Here is an 11337-nt window from a genome sequence, read left to right as displayed (position 1 = left end):
GGGCAGTTTGGATATGGTTCATCCACTTTAGGGGTAAGCAAACCCCCTTTTAGCACCAGACCTTCTCCTTTCACCCTGCTTTCACCCTCACCCCAACTGCCAGGAATGCTTTTAACAATTCACTGTCGAACGCAGACCAACATGGGACGCTGGGAGATTGTCGCATTCCAAAGGGGAGCATTTTTTAGTTGCTCTTCACGTGTCAATCACCAACACTATCTCCTTGTCACCCTAACCCCCTCCACCTCTAAGACACACAAACACACATACACTCTGAGAGGCTGCAGCTCGCTTTACTGCATCTCAGTTTAAGGACACAGTCGTCAGTGTGTTAAGCGCCAAAGAATGCAGGCCGTGTGGCGGGTGTAGTACACAAACACAGATTTCTCAGACTTCACACAAAGGTCCCCACCATCTCCAACATCTGTGTTTCGGGTCACCGAGGAGCGCCTCTCCTTCGGTAACACAAAGAGAGTCGCAGATCCGTTTAGAAGAGCCAGACAAAAAATTTAAAGTTAAGTTTACAGCCTTATAACTCATTTGACTTAGTTTTTTCTTTACATGACAACCCCTCAACTTTGTAAGCCTCCTTATCAAAGTGCTTATATTTTTGTAGCTTGATCTTAAATGATAAGCAGAGAATTGGGTCAGAGGGGTCACACACACTCCAACACATAATACAGACTGACTTTCAACAGCTTTCCTGCCAACACACACACACACACACACTCTCTCAGTCCTGCTGAAATTCCTTGGCACATTATCAGTGTGTTGAAAGCACCTGCCTGGCATGTGACAGTGGCAGTTAGTGACAGTTCTCTTTTAAAGTGAGGGGTGGTGGGGTAAAGAGTTGATCCATTTGATAGGAGTCCTGCTGGATACTTGACAGGAGCTGTCAGTGAGCCGAGGGGAGGGTGGTGCTTATCGATCAAACACCCCTCCTATCTGCCACGCTGACCTTCACGTCCTGAGGAGGGGAGATCTGGTGGGGAGACTGTAATAGGAGACAAAGGTGGGAGGAGGTAAGGGAATGAACTGGGATCCTGGTGGTAAATTAATTACAATGTCAAAGCTCACTCACAGAAATAAATTATTGATGTATTTATACTGTTTAAGTGTTTCTTATCATCTCCACTCAAGTTCTCCCAGTAACATTATCTTATCAACTGACACAGCTGACAGGAACACAGGCTCTGACATTTAAGATTAGAAAATACAACCTTGCTTCCAAAAAACATGGGACGTGCATTATGTAAAATATTGTTCACCCAAAATTCAATACCATAAGATATTTCAACTGCATCTTCTTGTCATTTGACAGACATGTGGCCATTTTGACTTGACTGAAGAAAGTGTATTCCTTAGAATTTGTTCAGGCCATGTGGAACACTGTGTTAGATCTTCTTTTGTCATTTTATTTATATTTCACATTTAAAGATAAGTACTGAACAAAAAAACCCAGATAAAACGGTAAAAAGAAAGCTGAAAAGAAAAGAAAGTACACAGAAGAACCAGTTCAATCACTAAACTGATTAAATCAATAAAACAAACAGTTAAATAGTATCCCAATGGAAATTATTGAAGCAATAAAAGAGTAGCCTTTATTTAGGTAGAGAGGAAGAAGTGATATCCTTTAACAACACACTATAAGTGTTCAGAACCTGAGGAAATCAGTTGCTGGAGTTTTTAGAGAGAGCTGCCCAACACTGTCATGTGCCATGTTTCTGTCTGTTTGACCTTCATTAGCTGTATGAGCTAAAACATGTTAATTTTTTATACACACATCCGTACATACGCACACAATCACTTACCCAGTTAAAGAAATGGTTTTCAGTTCCAAACAACAAGATATAGAAAAGAATACTAAGGAAAGACGCTAAGTCAGTTATTCTAAGATTCATATAAAAAAAAAGGTTTAACCTGAGGACTCCTGCATGATTATGATAATGATAAATTATGAAAGATGATTACAAATTCATCAACAAGCCACGAACAGAAAAACAACACTTCAAAGCAAGAACCAAGAGACAAAAATCCAACATATCAGGGCCCATCGTTGATATATTTGCCATCATCTTAATATCTGTTTTGGTTGAGTCTCTTTCAACACACTCGTCATTTATTCAGGTGTGTAGAGTCCTTTTTTCAAAACTTTGCAGTCATGAAAATGAAGTTTTTTTTTCCATTCCTGCTTCTCAACGGATGTCAGTTGATTAACACGTTATTGTATTTTTACATCGATAATGCTCCTGATGTGGTGAATGGTCTGAACGGCAGGCAGGTCACTTTGGTACCTAAACTCTTTAACTAATGAAGCCATGCTGTTGTGATGCCTGCAGAATGTGACTTGGCACCAACTTGCAGAAAACAAGCAAGATCTTCCCTAAAAAGACTTGTTCCAACAAGCAGTAAATATCTTTCCATATTAATGGCCTTCACAGACACGTGCACTCTGTCACAGTTACCATTTTAGACTGTGAAATTGTGCTCTGATACGAGGGCTGATGCTCTCTTGCTGACGGTCTTTAGTCTGAAGGATGCTATGCAAATACAATTTGAGATATTGATTCGTCAGAACACAGGAAAATGTTCCATTCAGTGCTTCCTAAAATTAGCTCTGGTCCAAAGAAGTGTTTCTGTATTTAAAAAATTGTTCCTGAGCCTGTGCAATGAGGCTTAAATGCAGAAATGTGTCTGTTTTTAATGCCGAGATTTCCAAAGGCTTTAAGATCACAAGCATTCAATAGAGTACTAATTTTCCGCTTTATCCCTGTCTGGACTCACTAAATCTTGATATTATGTGCCGTAGCAGGAAGAATCCTAAAATGCTTTTGTACTTTAAGTTGAGAAACATAATAGTTGAAAGGTTGGACTATTTGTCTGCAGTGTTTCACAGTGTCGTAAAAGACTTGAAATTCAATAGAGGGTGTAAATGATTTCCATTCTGTTTTAAATAACATTTTACGTAGCATCTCAACTTTAAATCACCACAGATGAATGTTATCTATTTTTCCAACAAATCAAACAATTGTTTCACCTCTAATTCCAACAAATCAAGCAGTGAGTTTAGGGACAAAAATAAGATTGTGCTATCAAGTTATTCTCAAACAAATACAGCTTTATAAAAATAATTATTATGATGTATCATGAAATTCCTTTCAAACTGATGTTTTATTGAAGGTTACATTGGCTGGTTTAACTTTAAAATATTGTTTACTCTCAAATGTAGAAGAAAGTTCTGCAATGTTACGAACAGTATTACTGAGATGCAACCAAACACAAAATTATTCATATGCTTCTATAGACATTTTCCAGCCAGTGTGCAGCTGAATCAATCACAAGCCTTTTAATGTGTCTCCTGGACTAATGCTGCCCTGTTCACACAGAAAATTAGCATACTTAAAAGCAGAATTCAAAGTCAACATTTAAATCACCAAACATAAGCAAACTGACAAGGAAGGGTTGTGATCCTGAAAACCTTCTTTTGTAAGTAGGTCTTTCTTCAAAATCTGGGGCTGTGCCACAGTTTATTTTTGCTGGAGAGGTGGACTCGATGCATCAGACCTGAAGCAAGAGAAAAAATGTAAAAAAATAAAAAGGACAAAGAGACACCTAGTCATCTTGTGGTTGACCATAACCAGTGTTTAGCCTGGACAATCTTTGGCCCCTGGTCATTACAGCACCATGCTGGACCTGCTGTACTGTTGTCAAAACACTGCTTTTGGCAAAGACTGCGCACAACAAAATGATACTGGGAAATGTGTGTGAAATTCAAATGGCACATTTGGTATGGATGTGTCACTTGCAGGTTAGCCGTTTGTCCCTCTGGTTAAGTTTTGTAGTTAAGATTAAAGGCAATTTAATCAAAATATGTGTCTGAGAAGGTAGCAGCAACCTCAATATGTGGGGTCTAATGTGTGGTTAATGGGCTCCCCCTACTGTCTCCTGGGTTCTTAACATCTCTCTCACCTTTGCAGAATGACTTTTCATTACTGCAGAAGAACGGCTCTGTTAAAGTACACGTGTAGCTTGCAATCAAAAGCACAAGAATAATATTACTTACATAAGATATTTCCCATCACATCTGTATTTCTGTGCATACGTCTTCATAAGCCTCTTAGACAAACACGCCGCCTCTTCCTTCCTCCCTTTTTCTTTCCTGATCTATAAATACTCTGTCATCAGCAGAGGTTGGCTGCGAGTGGCATCGACCCCAGCCTCTCTCCGTCCAGCAGAGCAGTGATTTATGGGGGCTCAGGCTGGCGCTAACCTTGCACTTGAGCCCTGGCAGTATAAATGATGGCAGGTCAGTGGCATTGTGGATAGAGGGGAGAAACTCTCTATCTCTGCCTCCGTCTCCCTCTCCTCTTTCTGTCCTGTTATCATCAGCGTGATGGAGACATCATAATCTCCTGTGAGTATAAATAGTGCTGGATCAGGTGACAATGCTGGCCCTGGCCTTTGATGGGGGCTTTAATTTCATGCCTAATTTCTCTCGGCAGAGTGAGGATCGATGCTGCCCTGCTCGTGCTCCCTATCCCTCTGTCCTCCTATTCTGCAGAGACAGAAAGCAAAGAAGGACAAATGCTCACCTCTGACTGATATGCATGTATTAAGCCATTAATCTCACCTGTAAACATACATATGTATTGACATCCTTCAGCAGAAGGAAATTACAAACAAGTGAAGGTCAGGAAGCACGTGCAGAGAAATCTGCACCCGCAGATGACTTTAACAATCGATACAGCTGGAACAGTTAGCTTTAGAAATAAGAGTAACAAGCAAACTATAACTACACAGCTACCCACCTGTGTGTTGTGTGTGTGTTAGACATCGCCCTGGTGATAAATATGAGTCCCTGCGTACAGCCCAAGGGAGGCATTGAACTCTAGCCCCTCTATAATGACTTTGTCTACCTATCGATCCGGCCATGATCCATGTACTGTAATTCTTATATCATCAGCCCTAGCCCCAGCAATAACTCCAAGTCATATTTTGGGGCCTCCAGTCCACTTGACAACTTAATGATGCAAGGGTCCTTGCCGAGTTTAGACTTAAACCACCCCCCATTCCCTCGCAACTCTCCCTTTCTCCTGCAGGGCTTTAATTTCTCCTTGTTCTTTCAGACTAATCTCCGCAAAGGCACAGAGAAGCTGTTCTCTCTAAGGACTTTCCCCTCTGTGCCACATATCTAATCCTTCCCCCCTCTGTGTGCTGCAGTATAGTTCAGGGATGGAGTCTACGGTTGCTGTGCATCTGTCTCTGATTTGGAGCACAGCCCCTGCAGGTTCCCGGGGAGACTCAGCTGTCCCTCTTTAGACCCTGTTCTTTTTCTCGCTCGGAGCCAGGGCTATATTTCATTGTCATTTCAACCCTCTCTTTCAAGCCTGGGTGTAATAGCCGGAGATATATGGGACTCACTTCTGCAGCCTTCTGAGCTTCCTCAGTCCTCTATAAAACACTGTCAGAGTGACAAAACAGCAGCCCTTGGGTATTCGGGCACAGATGCCCCCCTCATCTAGAGGCAATTTCTCAATATCCTGTGTGGATCCTTTTAGTAAAGAGATAACATCTGGGTCTTTGGACAGGATGAGGTGGAACAGTCATCTTGGATGGAGTGGTTGCTCATCTCCATAGCTCTGTCGACATATGAGCCACAGGCAGTCTGTCAGCTCAGGAGCCTTCGAAAACTAAAACACAGGGTAATGTTGGACTGATCCAATTCAAACATTACTAATAAGGAGTTTTAACCTGTTGCCATAATAATTATCTAAAATATTTTAATCTAGGGGTATAGAAAGGGATGTCAATGGGTTTTTGTTCAGTGTTCCTCTAATGATGTTCCACCTGGATGCAGAGAACAACCATGAATCTGCAAGATGCCGTGCTGCAGACAATTAAAGTTGCATGTTGTGTTGCAGATCCTCCACTTTGTCCCCTTCTCTCCTTCTCATCCATACTAACATTTATTCACTTGCTATACTTTAGCATTTACCTCAATTATTCTCCCTGCCCTCTCAGTTCTACCCCATTTACACCTTCGACACTCTTCTTCTTATCTCCATTTTTGTCTTCCCTCCTCCTCCCATCTTTAGCTCTCTGCCTTGCACACACTCTCTATCTCCTCACTCCGGCGCTCCACTCCTCCCCACCCACCACCACTCCCCCAGCCTTAATTGGGAGTCAGGGAGAGCAGTGGAAATCGCATTAACGCGGGCCCTGCCTTGGTGTGCCATCCATCTTCTTTTTTATTACGCCGCGCCGGGGCTGCCTGGGCGCTGCCGTTCGATTTGTCACCGGCCTCGTTCGCTGATAACAGGCATTTGTCATCGCCTTGCCTCCCTGTTAATGTTATCATCTCCTCCCTGACAGCCGCCCTCCGCCGGGGAGCGCCGGCGACAAAGCACATCCGTCAAGCGAATATTTCCACGGCTAAGGGGACCGCACACAGCAATAAGCCACATTAAAGCACTTATGAAGGGTGCAGGCCGAGTGTGTGCGTGCGCGCGCGCGCGCGTGTGTCAGTACCATAGTGCGTCCTGCGTGCGCATACACATTTGCACACACAGTGCTTAGGAGCGTGTTGTGCGCTTGTCAGTGTAGTAAAAGAGTCGAGGTGGGGGGCGACAGGGAGAGGAAGAGGTAATTTGTTGCAATTAATTACGCAGTGAGTGTGGCTTTGTTGTGTGGGAGAGCATTTTATCTGTTGGAATGCTTCCTTCGTCAGGCTGTGATGCTATTTCTTTGATTTATAGCTTCTGCCAGCCCGAGGCGGAGCGTGTGTGTGTGTTTTCACATGTGCACAAAGCTGTGGCATTATCAACAGAAATATACTGTAGTCTCCGTGACAAGGAGACCTTTGTTTGAGAGTGACGTTACATATGAACAGCCCACTCAGCCCTTGCTTGTGGTTCTCTGTGGGGACTGAAACGCTGCTGTCCATTTGTCTTTTAGCGGCAAATCAACAACTCCACAGGCTGACCCTCCATCACCAGCTTGCCTCACTTCTCTTCTAAGACAGGACGCCATGTCCGAGGTGTTGGGACTGCTGCAACATGCACATCTCAAAACAAATCCAGGCATGATACGCTGATGCTCGACCCTTTTCTCGTCCTGTGGTGCATCAGGACAGGCAGAGATGTGACAACATTTATTCATTCTGCCTCAGTCGGGGGTTGCAGGGCCCTTCTGCAGGAGCTGACAGATGGATCAAGCAGCCTTAAGGCAGAGAAGAGATGAAGAGCGGCCCCTCTCATCGCTCAACATATACTGTGTGACTCACAAATTTGGTTTAACATGTCACTTGGAATGGCAGATCTGCAGCCCTTACATAAAACGGCAGCCATGATGATGGCACTTTAACACACTGTGCACTACCAATGAGCAACACACAGTTTGAGATTAATGACAAGAACATTAAGAAATGGTGAGAAAAGCTCTTGGAAACACATCACAGAACCTTTTTAACTGACAGACAGAACCAAAGACAGAACATAATGATATATAACACTGAAGGGGTCACTGAAGCGGTCTATTTACTAGTATAATTATTTTTTAGAACAAACACTAATCAAAATGACCACAAGGTTCTGTGAAAGTGACAAACCCAATAGAACCCAAGTTGACACCCAGGTATGGATTTAGGCAATAACGCAGTGGTTATAGTCAGAAAATGATCATGGTTAGGGCTAAAATACATTCTTTTTACAATGCTAATGCCATTAAAAGGGACGCCAGTTCGCCAATTGCCTTTGTAGCTGATGGAAATGAACCTGGTACATATATGTTGCTATGACAACACCAAAGTTCACATATACATTTGTGTCCTTTGCTTTTGTTTTCTATGATGATATACCGAAGTGAATTCCAAGTCCCCATGAACTCATTATTTTATATTGTGATGGAAAAGTATTCTAAGTCATATCAACACATGACTCCAAGGTTTTGAGTGAGCACAAAAGATAAGATAATAGCGGGTTGAGACATAGAAAAACTATGCCCCGTTTATTGGTCCAGCAGGTGAACACAGTAATAATTGTTTAAGTTACTGTATAAACTACTACTGTGCCTTGAGGAACAATGAAAACAAAGGCACTTTATGTTTGTTTCTTTGTTATTTGAACTGAAACTGTTGTATTTCTCTTTTAGTTTTCACACTCAATCAAGAAGAGATAAAACAAATATGAACATCCAGAAGAAGAGTGGAGTGATTCATGAACAGAGTAATTACATTTGTGGTGACACTTTGTCATAACAACACATTTCAAAACTTTCTTACATCCTGGTTGGGTTCACACAACATAATTTTCTCAGGGTTAGAAGTCAAAACGACTTGGTTAGTGTTAAAACAACATCACGGTTAGGACTAAGGTAATTATTTTGTAATAAGCCATTGTCACCTTAATGTGCACCATTTTGACACTTCACATGCAGTTAGGGTTAATAACTTTATATATATAGCACTTTTCAAAAACAAGTTACAAAATGCTGAACAACAGAGATAAAAAAAAACTGTAAAAACATCCATCTCAACAATGTAACCATACAACAAAATAAAACAAAAATTAAGAGAAGGCCAGATGATAAAACTGAGACTTTAGAAGAGATTCAAAAGAGACCACTGAGCTGGCCTGCCTGAGATCGCAGGGAAGGGAGTTCCACAGTTGTGGAGCACGGACAGCGAAGGCCTGACCACCTTTGGTTATGAGGCGTAACCTCAGGACTGAAAGCAAAGCCATGCCGGTGGATCTCAGGCAGCGTTTAGGTTCGTAGGGTAAAAGCAGGTCACGGATATAGGCAGGAGCATGGCCATTTAGAGCTTTAAAAACAAGTAGTAAAATCTTAAAATCAATTCTAAAACTCACAAGCGGCCAGTGGAGAGCAGCAAGAGTTGGAGTGATATGGTCTCCTCTCTTTGAACCTGTTAAAAGCCTGGCAGCAGCATTTTGAATATGTTGCAGTCTGTGTTTGATATGTTTCCTTTGCTAATCCCAGAGTACAGAGAATTACAATTGTCCAGCCTTGAAGAGATAAATGCATGGACAACCTTCTCTAGGTCAGTGGGAGAGAGGAAAGAACGGATTCCTGTTAGCTGCCTCAACTGCCCAAAACAGGATTGCACTACCTTCGTCATTTGAGTGTCAAAAGGTAGCTCTGAGTCTAGGATGACACCAAGATTTCGAGCCTCTTTCTGAATAGAAGGGAGACTGTCAGGGATGCTGGTGCAAGATGGGGAAAAAATGATAACCTCTGTTTTAGAGTAGTTTAGCTGGAGAAAGTTGTTGGACATCCATGACTTAATATCTGTTAGGCATGTGATAATGTGGGAAGCATCTGAGGAGCCAGGTTTTAACGGTACATATAACTGGGTGTCGTCTGCATATAAATGAAAATTAATATTGTGCCTTTGAATGAGTCTCCCTAGAGATAACATGTAAATGGTAAAGAGGAGGGGCCCCAGAATTGGCCCCTGGGGGACCCCGCAAAATAGGGGAGCATGAGAGGAGCAGGCATTACCAAACGACACAGAGAAATGGTTAATTAAAATATCGTGGTCCACTGTATCAAAGGCTGAGCGGAGATCAAGTAGAATTAAAATTGAGCAGAAACCTGAGTCAGCCGCCAGCAGCAAGTCATTTGTGACCTTGATAAGAGCAGTCTCAGTGCTGTGCTGGGAGCGAAAGCCTGATAGGAATTTCTCAAACAGGTCGTCATTGTTTAAGAAGGCAATCAGCTGTGATGAGACCATTTTTTCCTAAAACCTTAGATAAAAATAGGTTGTTGTTTGGATAAATGACTGATCCATGGGGTCATTTTTTGGAAGATAGTTCAATCGGGAGTGACTTAAGCTACTGAGATTGCAACAGCTTGTGAGAAAAAGATTAATTTGAGAAGTAGAAGCCTTTTAAATAACAATCCGTTGGAGCGAGGCATGTTTTGAAGCTGACTCCTAGTGGTCACCATTGGTATTGCACTTGAAGGGACTTCTGCGTTGCCTTGACATCTTCCGTTTGATGACCACAGTCATCTTTTATATATATTTTCTTATGATTTGTTTTCTATCTAAGTGTTCAGTTTAGAATATATAACACTGGAAACAAAAATACAGTAGAAAACTGCTCATATTTCACATGTAAATTTACATAAGAAGTTTATAGAGTTTCTCATGATTTAACATTATTAAGTGCAGATTTGACATTATTTGGACATTAAAGCTCAGCTCCGGGTGAAAATCATAGAAGTCCTGAGTCACTGTTGAGGCTCAGTAATTACCTTGAGTCCTGTTTCTATGTCTGTTATGACACATACCCTAAATACTAAGTGGCTTTAAAGGTATATTTCTTGTCTTTATGGTTGGGTTGTTAACAGCTGCCAAGATTATTTTTCATTTAATAATATATCAAATTATATTTTGAGCAAAAATAGCTAATTAAGTGGCCTTCTGGATCATGTAGAGTTAAGGAATAATGTGAGTTCAAGCTTTGCCAATTAAAGGCCAAAATAGAAGATGGGAATCAACTATACAACACTCTTCAAAGACTTACAGAGATTACGTGCAGGGTTATAGCTCGTCGTCCTCAGTTACAATGGGTTGCTTATTGTCATTGCAGATGGAATTTCTCACTTATGTGTAACTTGTTTTAGTATGTTTTGTGTTCTTCTCTGTTTTGCTTACATTTGCATTTGTTTGCCGGGATCATGTGGAACAAGGGATTATGTTGTAGATACCAGATAGATCTAAGATCTTCATATGAAAATGGAACTGTACATGTTATAACCTTTTTCATGTTTGTTTATGAAGCATAATTACTGTATAACAAAGACACAAACACAAAAAATCATATTCAGACATATTTATGTGTCTTGTAAATGCTACAGCTGTTTAGCTGTAAAATAATCAAACGATACTGTGCTTCCACTTTAATGTGATGCATTGATAAATTAAAACCCTTTAAATACAGTCATTTGAAAAGTTAAGTAGTCTACACACCAAATAACTTGATGACATGATGACGTTTCCAACATTATTTGAACTAGAAAATGCTTCATCTTTTTTGGCACAGTGCCTACATAGAGTAAGTAGTTGTACTTTAATAACAACAAAAAGACAAATTGCTGTAGGAAAAAAAACTACTGGATGAAACTGTAGAAACGTTTGACCACTATTTCATACAAAATTCCTTCATGAATCATGATATTTGAGGGGGGGTTTTTTGCATACACTTTCCATTCCTTCCAGAAGTTCTGACCAAACCATCCCATAATCCTTCATTTCGTCCTTTTGAACCATTCATTGGTGAGTTTATTGGCACCCGAGGATGATTTCTGAAAGGTCAA

The 11337-nt window shown here is 41.3% G+C and overlaps 1 long non-coding RNA gene across 1 annotated transcript; it reads right to left on the bottom strand.

Moving 5' to 3' along the window:
• Window positions 1–605: 605 nt before the first annotated feature.
• LOC140304975 (uncharacterized) lies at window positions 606–4355 on the bottom strand. Its single transcript, XR_011915307.1, has 3 exons — window positions 4064–4355; window positions 3454–3564; window positions 606–994 (listed from the first exon to the last, which is right to left on the bottom strand). It is a non-coding gene; the product is annotated as an uncharacterized lncRNA (long non-coding RNA).
• Window positions 4356–11337: the final 6982 nt, after the last annotated feature.

Source organism: Leuresthes tenuis, unplaced genomic scaffold, assembly GCF_036924035.1.
Source record: "Leuresthes tenuis unplaced genomic scaffold, fLeuTen1.0.hap1 SCAF_4, whole genome shotgun sequence".
Classification (NCBI taxonomy): domain Eukaryota; kingdom Metazoa; phylum Chordata; class Actinopteri; order Atheriniformes; family Atherinopsidae; genus Leuresthes; species Leuresthes tenuis.
The sequence above is the reverse complement of the archived record's forward strand: the minus strand, read 5'-3'. Positions and strand labels throughout refer to the sequence as shown.